Genomic DNA, 15,000 nt, shown 5'->3' with positions numbered 1-15,000 from the left:
ACCTTATACTTCTTTGAGTTTGCGCTGAATTGCGGGCAAAAAGCAGAAAAAAAGCAATAAGTCGAACCGCGCAACCGCCGCTATCTAACTGTGCATAACCCAACAGACGCTTCAAAGCGCGTAAGGTGGATGAAGAGAGCGTTTGTTTCTCTCCGCGCTGTCTACCACGCACGTAGACACATGGAAAGTCGCCTCCAGATGTGGGTGTGATGCATGTACACAGTGATTAGTGTGTTTCCATCTCCCCTCCGCTGTTTTGGTTACCGGGCCTCGCCTGCTAAGCCTCACCAATCAGTCTCTGCTGTCAGAGAGAGAGAGAGAGAGAGAGAGAGAGAAGAGAGAGAGAGCGAGAGAGAGGGGCGAGGGGGGGAGAGAGAGTAACGTCACATGTCTGTCTCACCACACAACGTCATGACAGAGTCCTCATCGGCGGAAAATGCCGCTATAAAAAAAAAACGTTTGTTTGGTTGCCACAATTGTTTTTTTGTTTATTTTGGGTTTATTGTTTTGCGTGAATTTTTAGGTTCATTGCAATTTTAGTTTTTAATATATATTAGTTTTTTTATTATATATTATAATATATATAATGCATATTTTATGATATTAGATATATTAAATCAATTTATTTTCTTATTATTATTTTATGATTATATTGGTACATTTTTTCATTGTGTAGTGCAGATTTTTCTATTTTATTTATTTATTTATTTATTTATTATATACTGGCATTTCTTCTATTTTTCACCTTTATTACTTAATTATTATTATTATTATTAATAGGATTTCCTATTGTTTTGAGCTGCTGGAACATGGCAATTTCCCTTTGGGGTTGAAAAGTATCTATCCATTTATCCATCTATCCATCGATTACTTTCCTCAATGGGCTTTTTCAACAGGCACGAGATTCGTTTGTCGTACAATGAGACCTTGAAGAAAAGGTTAAATGTGTATTAAAAAAAAACAAGTATGTAAACCTACACTCATATGAAATATGAGATACCCATTCCCAAAGAAATTCACTGACGGGCGAAGGTGCGGAGCCCACATCCGATCGATCATTTCTCACTTTTCCATCAACAGAGTAAATAAACAAATATGTATGGACTGCAAGACGACAGCCTTCAAGGTCGTGTGAACCCACGCACACACGCACACACACACACACACACACACACACACACACAAATATGCACGCGCACACACACAGGGAGGGAGGCGGCGGGGTCGCAAGCAGCTGCTGCCGTTTTTTTGTAGGTCGACATTACATCAGCAGGTTTATGGAAAAGGGCTGCGAGACACTTCCCCGCCTGACCTACTTTACCGTTAGCATCAACCCGCCGCCCGTTCTCTTAAATCCCCAAAACAATAGCAATAAAGAAAAAACAACTGAAAATAAATAAATCTGGAATCCCCCCTCTGCTGGTGAGAGTGAGTAAATGCGCAGAGTTTATTTTCCGGCGTTTATTTTACCAGCAGGTGTACGCGGATCGTAAAGGGAGGTGTAAAAGCGTTCCGACACAAGTCGTTGGGTCCCGAGACGCAACATTAGGCCGGTTCACGGGCCGGTGGAAATCGAACCGCCGAATCGCGATCCCACACCCATTTGTTTGTTTTGTTTGGTGACAAACACTCACACGACAGCCTCCCCCGAAATCGTCCCAGAGACAGTCTCCGATAATCTTTAAAATGCGTTACGTAGGAATTTATAGGTCCATTTCAAATGATCACATCCATATGCTTTGGAGATGTTTTTAATCGAGAGCGGCTGTGGCGAGTGCGTGTGTGTGTGTGTGTGTGTGTGTGTGCGTGAGTATGTGTGTGTGTGTGTGTGTGTGTGTGTGTGCGTGTGTGTATGTGTGTGTGTGTCTTTGTGGAAACTAAAGGAAGAGGGTTGAGACAAATATACAGTACACATGTGTGTGTATTTCCCCTGATGGATTTTGGAGTGTGCCTGTGGTGGAGTGTCCCTTGTGTGTGTGTGTGTGTGTGTGTGTGTGTGTGTGTGTGTGTGCGCGTGTGTGTGCGCGTGTGTGTCAGTTCAACTGCTCGTATATTGGGGGAATGGGGGACAGTCTTGGAGGACTGCTCTCTGATTGGCCAAATCCAATCACATTTCACTTCTATTGCCGTTGAACCGCTGTCGCGGTCAGATGTCAGATCGGGAAGAATCCATCAAACTACTAATTTTTACAAAAACATTTCTAACACTAGAAAAAAAAAGGCAGGAATCATTCAAAATCAATGGAAACATGAATATATTTTATACCCATAACCGTAATAGTAACCACACGACCATCTTTTACAGATTGCTGTGCAGATTTATATTTTTGTATATTTGACTACTTTTGTTTTATTCTTTCAGACCGTTCACCTTTTTTATGCCAGTTGTCTGTACAACATTGCACCAAGCGGTGAGCACGGAAAAATTCCTTGTATGGAAACGTACGTGGCCGAATAAACATATTCTGGTTCTGATTGGGGAACTATATTCAAAAACTCGACAATGTGCCAGTAATCAAATGGCAGGAGTCCGACATCCCGGTCCAGGACAAACACCAATCCTACCAATTCAACCAAATGTGATTCAGTTCAACAGAATTCGGTTCCGTAATTCAGAATATTCCGCCTTAAGGGGGCGAGGGTTCGAGTCGAACGACCTTTTGAACTGACCGGCGGACTCTTTTTGGGCTTATATCTCGTCTGCGCCGACGGCCTGTAGAAGTTGTGGAATGGGCGCCGGCCACCGATTCATTGCTATGGCGACGGCGAGTTGTTTATTCGTTTCACGACGCACCCGTATATTGTAAGTATGAGGCGGATGTAGCTGGGGCGACGCATCTTGTCCGTGCGGATGTGATCTGGACGTCACGTCACGTCCATCCCGCACGACAGGCCTTTCGCGGTCACCGCCAATTTAGAGCTGAGCCGCCGGAGCGACTGTCATCAGGGGGTACAGAGAGGCGTGGCGGCGAGGGAGGGCTTCGATTCACACTCGGCGTTTAGCGTTTTCCCCACTAATAGGCAGCACATTCCTCAGCCCGTAAAACGCCTCATCTATTAATCAGGCGTGGAACATTGACTATTTATAGACAGTCATGGGTGTTAACAAGGTTTGAGGAGAAACCCGTCCGTGCGCGCCAACTTCCTGCCAATGTATAAAGGGAAACATGTGTGGAGACGCATGCCTCGAATTACCCCGTTTTGAAAAAAAATGTCCTGATTTCTCATGCGTGAGCAAGCGCTGAGCGTGTGTCTTAAGCAGTTTTGGAAAAGGAGGCGTAAAGAGCAGGAATTGTGGGTAAAGGCCGGAACGAGCCTCCGCCGGGACGGGCCTTGACCCCGGGGTGTGTTGAAGGAGTTCCTGGGTTACAGTAGCTTGCAGGGGCCCTCGCGGGAGCTGACGTACACCATCAAAATCTCAACTACGCGGCAGCGTCGGGAGGCGGAGGCTCTCCTTAGCGTCCTCTACGGCGGCGCTTCTCAATTTATTTTGCTTTTGTCTTGCACTCCACTCTAAGATCTTTTTTCAGCTGCGTACCCGCTTCACCGGCATTGGGAGAAAAAATAATAAAATTAACACCAGTGATGTCAACGATGTATGTGCATCGTATGTGGTTTTTTTTAAACATAATATATAACTAATATTCTTTTGACTTTTTTTGGTGGTTTCGGCCAATGACCTCCATGGAAAAGCACTCGCCTCCAAGCGCTCCCCGCCCAAAGGTACTAGCGTGATCTCAACCCATGGCGGCTGAGCTCATACCATGCGCTCTCTATATCTATGTGAACAGCACTGGCATCTAAAAAGCCTTTTGCCCTTCTCACTTTGCAATTAAGGAAAACAACTTTCCAACAAAACAGTGTTTTGAATGTCCTGGGCTGGTAGAACCCCCTGAACGAACCAATCCAGCAGTTGGCAGACCACAGTCCGTCTGGTCCCGACTGTTCCAAACGTCACATGGCTGATCGGCCAGAGGGCAGAAATACATCTTTGGTTTTGGTTCATTTCCTCACGGTACCGTCGCAAATAGTTGGCACGGACTGCGGCGAGAGAAGGGGGGGGGGGGGGGTCAAAGACAGAAAGAAGTATTGTGGAGTGAGTCATGACAAGGGGTGGTTGCGCCGTGAACTGCTGTAATCCCGCAGGTGATGGGCGGAAAGTATTTAATACACCGAGAGGGAAACATGTGAAGCGTCCAGTCCATCAGCAACTTGTTGAGGCTGCGTAACTAATGAAAGGCCGCGGACGCTCACTTGAAAGGAGGGGCGTTTTTATTGTCTCTCCGGCATGCTGAAAACATTTCTAAATGCACGATGATCCACGGTGATTTCACCATGACGCCGTCCAGATGTGTTCTCTGGCCTCTGGCTTGTACGCGCATCCTCGACCGTTTGCGAAAGGGAAACCCGGCGGTGGAGAACTCTGAGAATGGAAATCAGGAATGTTCCTCCGCGGCGCTTCGGCGCGGACCGCTCCCTCCCGTCGCGGCATGCGGGGCGCCCCGCGCGGTTCTTGATCTCTCGCTTCTCCATACGTTAATGGGCAACCACGAGAGCGGCGCCCACTGAGATGCTCGTTATCGGGTGGGGGTGGGGGTGGGGTCGGGGGGAGGGGGCGCATTGTTCCCTGCCCCGTCGCCAAGTCAGAGCCAAATCAGCGTCTGAGGTCGAGGCCCAATAAAAACCTGATGATACCTTGCCACGTCGGGTGCCCCCCATAGATGAGCCCGCAACCCAATTTAGGGTCCAACCTGCGGTCTGAGAAACCTCGGTCATAAAATATAAGTGGGGAGAGAAGATGACTACTGTATGGTTATGGAGGCAACGTGGGTCAAAAACAGCCGGTATTGTACATTCTCTAATAGTCTGATGAGTGTAATAAATGAAATAACGGTGAACTTTAACAAGCAACTATTTTGCTGGGGACCCACCTGGAAAGTCTTGAAGGACCCCCAGGGGGTCCCCGGGTCCCGCGTTGAGAACCCACTGTCCTAAACGCGAATGTAAACGCAGTGTGAATTAAAGTGTCCATAGCCAACTGTGACTCATGAAGGGACTACGACGCGTTTAAAAAGTAGATAGTTTTAGCCGGCGGTCACATACTGTGTATGTATACTAAACAGGAACACACACACACACACACATGCATGCACGCACACACACACGCGGTGTGTTACACGCTGGCAAAAATACTCAGAAAAAACACACAAGGGCATTCAGGGCACAGACACACAGTAAATTTGAGCATGAAGCTTCCAAACACATACACACACACACACACACACACACACACACACACTCACACACACACACACACACACACACACAAATTTTCGCCCTCTGTCAGTCTGTCATTACGAGGTGCTCGGATACTTTTCTGAGCGGAGGAAATGGTTCAGCGAGGGCGTCGTCAAAACAGGAAGTGTTTTATGTAGCTGAAACATTCCATTTTTAACTCTCACACAGGCCGGCTAAAATAAATAACACACACTTAGCGACGCAAACCAGGGAGGTGACTCTGTCTCTGTGTGTGAGTGTGCGTGTGTGTGTGTGTATACATGTGCGCATGCTTGTGGATTGCATTGCATGTAAAATTCTAACTGCCTACTTATGTTAACTTGTGAACACATCTTTTTTTTTTTTTTACAATGGCTGTAGTTTATGTGTGTGTGTGTGTGTGTGTGTGTGTGTGTGTGTTTGTGTGTGTGCACATGAAGGATCAGCTCTACCCCCTGGGCGACTGCCTCCCACAGTCCCATGAGTCTAGTGAAGTAATTTCCTCTCCTGTTACAGGAGATGGAGAGAAGGAGCTCTGCAGGTTTCACTTAAAAAAAAAAAAAAAAAAAAAGACAGACTGGTATATATATATATATATTTTTTTTTTTCTTTCTTCAATATATACATATACAAATACATACATATACCTGTTTATATACATATATAAATACATACATATTATATGTGTATAAATATAATGTACATGTACATATATGCCCATACACACGCACATATATATATATACACACACACACACACACACACACACACATGTATATATACAGTATATATACAGTATATACGTACATACATACACACACATACATATGCATATATACAGTAAATGGTTTTTGATCGTCATGACTTGCATATGCATTCATCTGTCCACTAAATCCAAACTTCACTCACTTTGGAGCCCCCGACCCTGAACCTTACGCGGACAACTCGCCGAACCTTCCCTTCTCTGTGCAGCTCCTGGTTCCAATCAACGGGGCGGCCGTCACAGACAACTACTTTGTATATCCAACGGCCTCCAAACGCTGAGTTGCTACAACGGTTTCTCTCCGCAAACAATCTCGGTTGCGATTGCGACACCGCAACAGGGTTTGTGTGTGTGTGTGTGTGTGTGTGTGTGTACAGAAGACACGGACACGCAGCAAGCGCGTGCGCGTGTGTGTGTGTTTCCTATTAGTCACAGTGACGGCAGCCATGCACCGGGGTCTCGCTCCGTCCCAGCTCCACCCAAAGCAACCGACTGGAGTGATGAAAGCTGCGGTCACTGCTGTTCACATGGACACACAGTGGGTGGCAGGTCACACACTTTCTGTGAAAGACGAGGGTGGACGTAGATGTTCGAGTAAGATGCTTTTTTATTTAATTACATTTTTTTATTCGACTCCGCCCTGTGCGATGTTGACCCGTCCGTGCTTTCATGTGCAATGAAATATGAAATGCGTAGAAGTACCTTTGGCTTTGCGCTGATTGATTGTGAAAGCCCTTTATTAAAAATTGCTGTATAAATATTATCATATTAACGTCGACAAGAAGAATAAAACCCATTTACAGGAATCGACAAATTGTAAGCATTTGAAGTTCTCATGGGAATAGTTGGGATGCTCGGCTCCATCTCCCCGTTCAAGGCAAGTAATGAGGGACGAATCCAAGACCTGGGTTCAGTGCAAAAACCCGCTCCATATTTCAGCAAAAGCTAAGACGATGCCACAGTCTGACGGTGCTTGTTTTCTTGATGAATTCCCTGTTTGCTGCCACTATTTCCATTGCTGCGCTCCAGTGTTTTGACTGTTGTTAAACCCAAAACGCATCAAAACCTGAGTGTAGACGAAGATGAGACGCCTGTAACTCACCACAAGAAAGTGAAGTAAGTGATGCACTTCAACTCTATTTAAAAAACAAATATTTTCACAGGACTTGACAGGTCCGATAAGGTGTTCCTCCAAAGGCAGCGATTTGTCGTGAAAGTGCAAAATAGGTCATCTTCAGCGTCACACGATAGGGCAGGGCACACATTTGGGTGTAAAAGAGTTCACAACACCGCATCATGTAACCTTTCCCTGGAATGTGGAGTGAGTTTTTGCACTGAACGCAGATTGTGGATTTGTCGCCCGTTACTTCCATTGAACTCCTGATGGAGCAGCGCAAGGCCGGACTACCGACCTTCATACTACATGAGGGCTGAGTGGTACACCAGGGATGCACTTATAAACAGTGTTGGGTGCAACAAGGTACTTTTGAAAGTAACTTGTTACATCACAAGATTACCGCCACTAAAAAGTAACTTGTTAGGTTACAGCGTTACTTACTGAGCTTACTGAGAAAAGTAACTTGTTATACCACTAAATAGGCACAAACCGCAAAAAAATAGGTGATTGACACTGTTCCCATTGCCAGTAGACATGTCACGTCATGTTCGACGTCACGAATGCGCCGGAAAAGGGGCGCGTGGAGTATCCACGCCCGCACCCGCGCCCCGGTCCCTTGCGGCGGAGGGGAGCGGAGACGCTCCTCCGGTTCGGAGACCGGTTTGGGGCGGCGCTGGAGTGGCTCGGAGCCCGGGGAAGTGATCCCCAAACACATATCATGGTCTCCGCATGTGGGGAAAAAGTCAATAAGTTTTGACTTTGAATTCTAAATCCCATACGAAATGATCGAATGATACACAGATATTTCTGTGTATCCATTTATGCAGCAACGAACAAAATTTGTCCCAGGACTGCAGAGTGCAACCTTTCCCACTGAAGAGAAAATCCAGACATTAGGAGGTGTTAGCGTGCAGTGGAAAAGAAGGTGAGCCCTTTTCAGTTACCAAAAATGAATGCGCATGTTGGCGAGGTTACATTGTCCAGAGGGTGCGTAGCCTCCTGCACGTGTACCTCTCAATGTTCCGCCTCTACCGCCCTTGCATCGCCAAGTCTACAGCCCATAATCTGTAACTCTGCAGGTTAATAACAGGAATGACAGACGCAATATCCCCTTTACAGCTCTTAAGTACCGATTATGTTACGATACAAGTAAACATAAAATCAAGAGGGAACCGGGGCTCAGTGCATATAGCCTAACAAGCTCATACAACACGTCATTTTTTTTTAGCAATTCAACTGCAAAAGCCGAATTATTTGAGGTATGTGAAAAGCAAACAGAAGCCGAGGGTTTCTGACTGGCGGCAGCTGTGCAGCACCGTCACGTTCTTGTCCCTTTCACCCACAAATTCAAAGTAATGCAAATACCTCCACGACGAAAAGGCCGTCGTCTCGGCCATCTCGCGAGCTGAGCTACACATGCGCGTGGACGCGTTAGGCAAGTGGCAAAGAAAAGCCAGTCAATTTGGATGTTCCAAAACTGACCTTTCACCTCTAGCCAATGACGCTTGTCGATCAGAGGAGAAAGAGAAAGGTTCGGATGAATCAGGGATTTTAAATTTTTGTTGTTTTAACCGTTAGGGATTGCTTATTTAAAAAAAACGTGACTAAATAACTGATTACTTGAACGGCAAAACTAACGCGTTCACTCACTTGTTGCAGCAAAAAAACCCCGAGGCTGCTTATGAAACTCTGAACTGTTCCCTTTTTCCCAGTTTTGGACTCGGTGCAATCTAAACAGGGTGACGATACCCTTTGTTGCGCCTCAAATAGGCCCCTGCATGTGCCAACATCTGCTGAGGCAAACAGAACACCGACATCCTTTTTTGGTTTCTCAGTGGAAATGCAGTCACAGCGCCACTGAATCCTGCTGGCCAGGGGGTAAGCCGGGCGGCGAGGTGAGAGGGCAAGCGCCATCACGTGGCATGGATCGGTGGCAGTAGCCCCAAGGTTTGGGGCTCCGTTTGGTGCGTCTGTAGCTAGGGCGGGTAGGGGAATGAGAACAGAGAGGCGTCAAATGATGGCAGACATTTGATATTGTATTACATCTTTACGTCAACAAATTCATAAATTAGACCCAAAAAGCGGGGTGCTCATTTCCCAGGGCAGGGATTTGTTGGATTCTCTAATGGATGCCATCCTGCGGGTCAGTTTTCTTATTTGACAAACCATCCTGCCTTTCATTTTTCATAGGAGAAACATGCTTTCCGTGCATTTTCTTTTACCTCCAGTTTGTTGTCACAGGGTTCCATATGACTGCTATCTGACTGGATATTTCAGTTCTAGTTTCAGTTCAGTATTTTCTTAAGTTCTTCAAATTCAATTTGAGCACCACCGAGTGCACAGATAGACACGGCAATATGAGCAGTTATTTTAGGTGGCATACGATTTGTTCCCAACAAGTTTCGGCCAAATTAAAGATAGGATCAAAGGAGGTCATCGAGTTCAAGTTCAAGATTCAAGAGAGATATTTGTCACATACATACACATACAGTCATGCATATATGCAGTGAAATGTCAGGACACCCGGTGATTCTGCACAATAAGCTCTATAAGCCCTTAAAATACTAAAATGTGCGTAAACGACAAGAGGCGCTGGCGCAGGCGGCGCCACAATCGCGATTCTGGGTTCGATAATTATATCATAGAACTAATTGTCTGTGTTGTATTAAATATACATTTAAATCCTCCGAAATGAAACTTACAAAAGTTGACTCTAGCCTCAAAAAGTTATGGAGATAGATTTACGTATATTTGCAGATTTATTTAGATATAAAATAAACAGCGATGGGCCCAGTATACATCCTTGTGGGACACCTTGACGAATTTTCCAGGAGCTCGACCGAATAACGTCGGCAACAATGCCTGGAGTTCTTCCAGAGAGCTGTGAATGGAGCTGTCCCACTGGGGGGTTATTCTTAGGAGATGGCAGCTTGGGATCAATCCGTTGAGAAAGTGAAGCCTGAATGCCTGTGGAGGTATATTGATCCCATCGCAGCCCCACCAGCCTGCTGGGAAGGGAACGACAACCAGTTTGAGGATGAAGTCATCGCCGAACTTGGCCACAAGTACTGGCTATGGAGGGCGACCACTGTTGCAATGTGTTTGCACAGGCTTTTCCTCAAGATCGAAGTTATTGTTCAGGACAACAGCTGCCAATTTGGAAATAAAATAAGTTGAAGGAGCTGCTCAGTGTTTATTGGTAAAACAAAATGAGTAATTGCCTCAATTGCTTCAGACTGGGAATGTTGGTCTGCAGTGACTCAATTTCAAATGTCACCGCGGTGTGGTTCGTGTCTACGTCTGTTCTAAATCTGTTCTAAATCACTACGAGTCTCTGATAAAAGATGGTTATGACTCTACATTTTGATTGATTTGCTCAAACAGAGAGTCACTGCTAGATACTAGCATCGAGGGATAGGACGACTTATATTTACATTTTTGATTTGTGATCTGATAACTGTCTCAGAAATCACAATTTTACCGCCCGCCTCGGAGCGCCTACTCATAAAAAAAAGAAAAGGGAATTAAAAATGGAGATGCTCACATGACAATGCTGTGACCCCCAAACAGCTTATGTAGAAGGCCTTTTTTCGACTTATTGCTTCATTCTATTCATCCGTTTGCATGGTAAGACAGGGAGTCACCCAGCCGCCGCCCCCGTGACGTTAAATATAATATGTAGTAACAACGACTCCCTTCTCTTCTGAGTGAATTGCCAAATTTTTGTATCCCAAATAAGCAGGGCATTCTGGGAAAAGCACAGCGATCGATCCACCCACACACACACACACACACACACACACACACACACACACACACACACACACACCCATGGTGAGTGAGTGGGCCCACCGTGGAGAGGAGCCATGATGATCCAAACAGACGTTTTGGTCGCAAATTGTTGTAGCAGACCGTTTGAAACACGGGTCAAACCGCAGGTCGGATTCATCAGAAGGGTTTTACCGATATGTTTTTTTCTTTTTTTTTAATCCCCTCCATATCCCAGAATTCCAACTCAACCCCCCCCACAATACACGCACACGCACACACACACACACACTTCTGACAGTCATTTCCACTGGGTTTAGCCGGGAAGCGCAGGAATGGCAAATTTCGGGAGCGCTGGAATTCCGGGGGATCAAACGCGGAGGCAATCCCTCGTGGAATTGATGGCAGACTCACAAACCAGATTTATGGTTTATTTTCTTTATTTTATTTTTTCAAGTGTTTTTTTTTTTTTTTTTTTTTTAAGAACAGCAGCGGAGCAGGGAAAAAACGTTCCAAAGATCCAAAGACCTCGCAGGCTTTAAGTCAGTTTCGTTATTTTAACGTTATAATTACCGCGCTGCGATAATCAAACAATAAAGCTATTGTGGCGCTGGGGCGTGGCGTCTAAAACGAGGCCCTGAAATTGTTGTTTACAGCCCTCCTGTGGAATTTGAAGAGAGGAGTTAAAATTAAAATAAGATTAACAAAAAAAAGCAAAAAAAAAAAAAAAGAAAAGCAATGACAACAGAGGACGACCTCCCCCTCACGTTCAGGGTTTTGAGCGAACACCCTCGGGACGCGCGCGCTCTCCAATCCACCATTCCCAATTTATACCCAAAGCAAACAAACAAGAAAAAAAAGAAGAGAAAAAAATAAAAAAAATAAAAAATAAACACGAAAAAACCCGGCGTTCCTATTTTTAACCGAGCCCGTGACTCTCCGCGATGGGGTGGAAAGCACCCGCTCCGGGGCCCTTTGCTTTTTCCAGCGGCTCGGTCGCCCCACACCGCTCGGGAAAACCAAAATAAACAGGCAGGGAAGAAGAAAACCGCGAGGATAAATACGTCCCGCTTTTCTCTCGCGAGTAACCTTTGTTTTGTTTTGTTTTGTTCCCCCCCCCGTGTACTTCCTTAAAAAGAAAAGAACAGAAAAGAAAAAAGAGAGAGAGAGAGAGAGAGAGATAGACGAAGCGAGGGATAAACATACTCGGCAGGTGCTGCTCCGTGAAGCCAGGCCTCCGCTTTGGCAAAGGCACAAGTGAAGATGTGCAGATGCTGTTTGCGTTTATATTTACAACCTGGATGAAAGGCCCCGGATGGCGCGTCCCGGTGCTTTCCCAGCAGGCGCCCGCGGGACGTGGACGCGCCTTTTATCGCAGGGGATAAAAATCACGAGTCCGCGCCGAATTGAATCAGCTCCAGGTCCAAAGGACGAACTCGAAGGGGAAGGTTCTTTATTCATCACGCGGCACAACACGCGCCGGGACCAGCTCCCCACCTCCGACGACAATCGATTGTTGCGCGTTTTCGGGTGAGAGAGGTCCTCGCCCATGTCATGTGGAGGAAGCACCGTGCGAGCACCGGGGAGGACATGCAAACTCCACACCGAAGGTTTCCCCCTCCACCGGGTGGCCGCCCGCCCGGGCACGGTGCCGACGGCGCCCCGCGGCGGGAATCGAACGCGGGACCTTGTAGCTGGGAGGCGGCAGTGCAGTGCACCGTGCCACATAACGCTACGCGGTTTCTTCAGCTCTTCACTCCGTTACTTGAATTTCCTTAAAAATCAGTGGAGGTAAAGGGGCGGAGCAAGAAGTAAGTCATCTGCCAAATGCCAAAAATCTCCCAATATAATATAACATAATATAATGTGATATAACATAATATAATATAATATGATATATTACACCATATATATTAAAATATATTATGTATTATTCAATGATATGTAACAATATTTGGTTATTCAGAAATAAATATTTAATGTTTAAAAATGACAATTGATTTCTGTTGTCACTTCTGGTTGATAAGTTGATCATTCTCTCCAAAATTCGAACTGCTCAGACACGGAGGGATGGGGATAAATAAACAAGTTGAATCTTTTTGGTGAACAAAAATAAAAATAAATCTAGCCATCCATCCACGGGCGTAAATATAGACGGTGCAGGTTGTGTTTTGCAGAGTACAGGCCAACCCATCTCCATCCTCCGTCAGTAGCGATCGATGACAAAATGATTGAATGTATATGTATATGTAGAATGCTTATTCTACATATACTATGAAAAATACAAATAAACGAACTAAAAAAAACAACTATTCAATTAGGGAATCATTTCTTATTTTCTTTGGTATTTTTGTCATATACAGATACGCAGTGATGATTTCTGGGTAATTTGCATGTTGTTGCCCAACGCCGAGTCTCCGTGTCATCATGTGCCGGGTCATGTGCCGGGAGGAGATCACTGCTTCAGTTCAGGTCCAGGCTGAAGCCAGCTGATCACATCTGCACGCCCCAGCGAGCGGTCGCAGCGGCGGAGGGCAGGAGGAGAAGGACGCAAAGCTCCCAAAACGTGATTCCTTTGGTCGTTCCCATGAACAGTCGCCAGCCCACGGACGACCCCCCCCCCCCCCCCCTCCGCTGCAGCGATGCAGCCGTTGGGCGTCGGCGCCGCGGCCCCCCGTGGTGTGTCGACAGCCACGCAGCACGCAACGCGAGGACAGCAAGACGGATGGAATGTTGCTTCAAATGATCCTCACGTCAGGCTGCTGGCTGTTACATACTCATTTATACTAGTTATACCGGTACACGCCTAATGTGTGTGTGTGTGTGTGTGTGTGTGTGTGTGTGTGTGTGTCTGTGACTGTGTGTGTGTCTGTGCATGTCTGTGTGTGTGTGTTTTTGTGTGTTTGCCTGTGTCTTTGTATTTGTGTATGTCTGTGTGTCGGTGAGTATGTGTGTGTGTGCGCGCACATGTGTGTGTGGGTTTTTGTGTGTGTCTGTGTGTGTGAGTCTGTGTGAGTATGTGTGTGTGTTTTTGTGTGTGACTGTGTGTGAGTCTGTGTGAGTGTGTGTGTGTGTGACTGTGTGTGACTGTGTGTGAGTCTGTGTATGTGTTTTTGTGTGTGACTGTGTGTGTGTGTGTGTATATGTGTGGGTTTTTGTGTGTGACTGTGTGTGTGAGTGTGTGAGTATGTGTGTGTGTGTGTTTTTGTGTGTGTGAGTCTGTGTGAGTGTGTGTGTGAGTCTGTGTGAGTATGTGTGTGTGTCTGTGTGCATGTGTGTGTGTGTGTGTATGTGTTTGCTTCTTAACCAGTAACAAACACTTTCTGTATCTATCAGAGCTGAAATAATAATGTTGATCATTTTGATAATTATTTAATTGTAATACTTTGGTTTGGATCACAATGAATCACAAAAATCTTGTGATAAATCGGAGTTAATATTATGTTGAACCTCATAGTGAAGTTTTGTGGAGAGAGAAAAAAAAAAAAAAAACATGCGGTGACTGTTTTAATCCCTTCAAATGTGTCCAGAACCATAGGAAATCCCACATTCCAAAACCATCCAGGATAAATCCATAAATCCAGGAATGAAGTGATTGAAATAAGTCTTGTGTGGTAAAAAAGTATTAATTCTTAATTCTTCATAAAACCTTATACACACACAATACACACATAAAAACTGCGTGAGCGCAGTAACAGTAGCAGTAGCAGTATCGTTTCACACACTTTGAGTTTAAGATTAAAACTATTTCCTTACGTTCTGGAGAGTGAGACTAACTTTCATCGTCCTTGGTCTTAGAACAAGAACGTGAAATAAAATTAAAATAAATAAAAAAATAAAATGGTGTCTCCGGCTAAAAGTTCTTCCTACAACACGGGAAGTGTGTGGAAATCTTCACTCTGAGTGGGGATTGTCTTTGAGAGGAAACAGATAAAACCAGAAGTGAGTTTTGTCCAGTCAGCACAAAGACAAAGTACATGAAGCACTGTACATGAAGATAAAGACATTGTTTGTCTCCTTTTTTCCGGCTGAAAGTGTCTGGCGCGCAGCAACCGCCGAACCCGCGGACACGGAC

This window comes from Zeus faber (genome assembly GCF_960531495.2).
Source record: "Zeus faber genome assembly, chromosome: 15".
Taxonomy (NCBI): domain Eukaryota; kingdom Metazoa; phylum Chordata; class Actinopteri; order Zeiformes; family Zeidae; genus Zeus; species Zeus faber.
The sequence above is the reverse complement of the archived record's forward strand: the minus strand, read 5'-3'. Positions refer to the sequence as shown.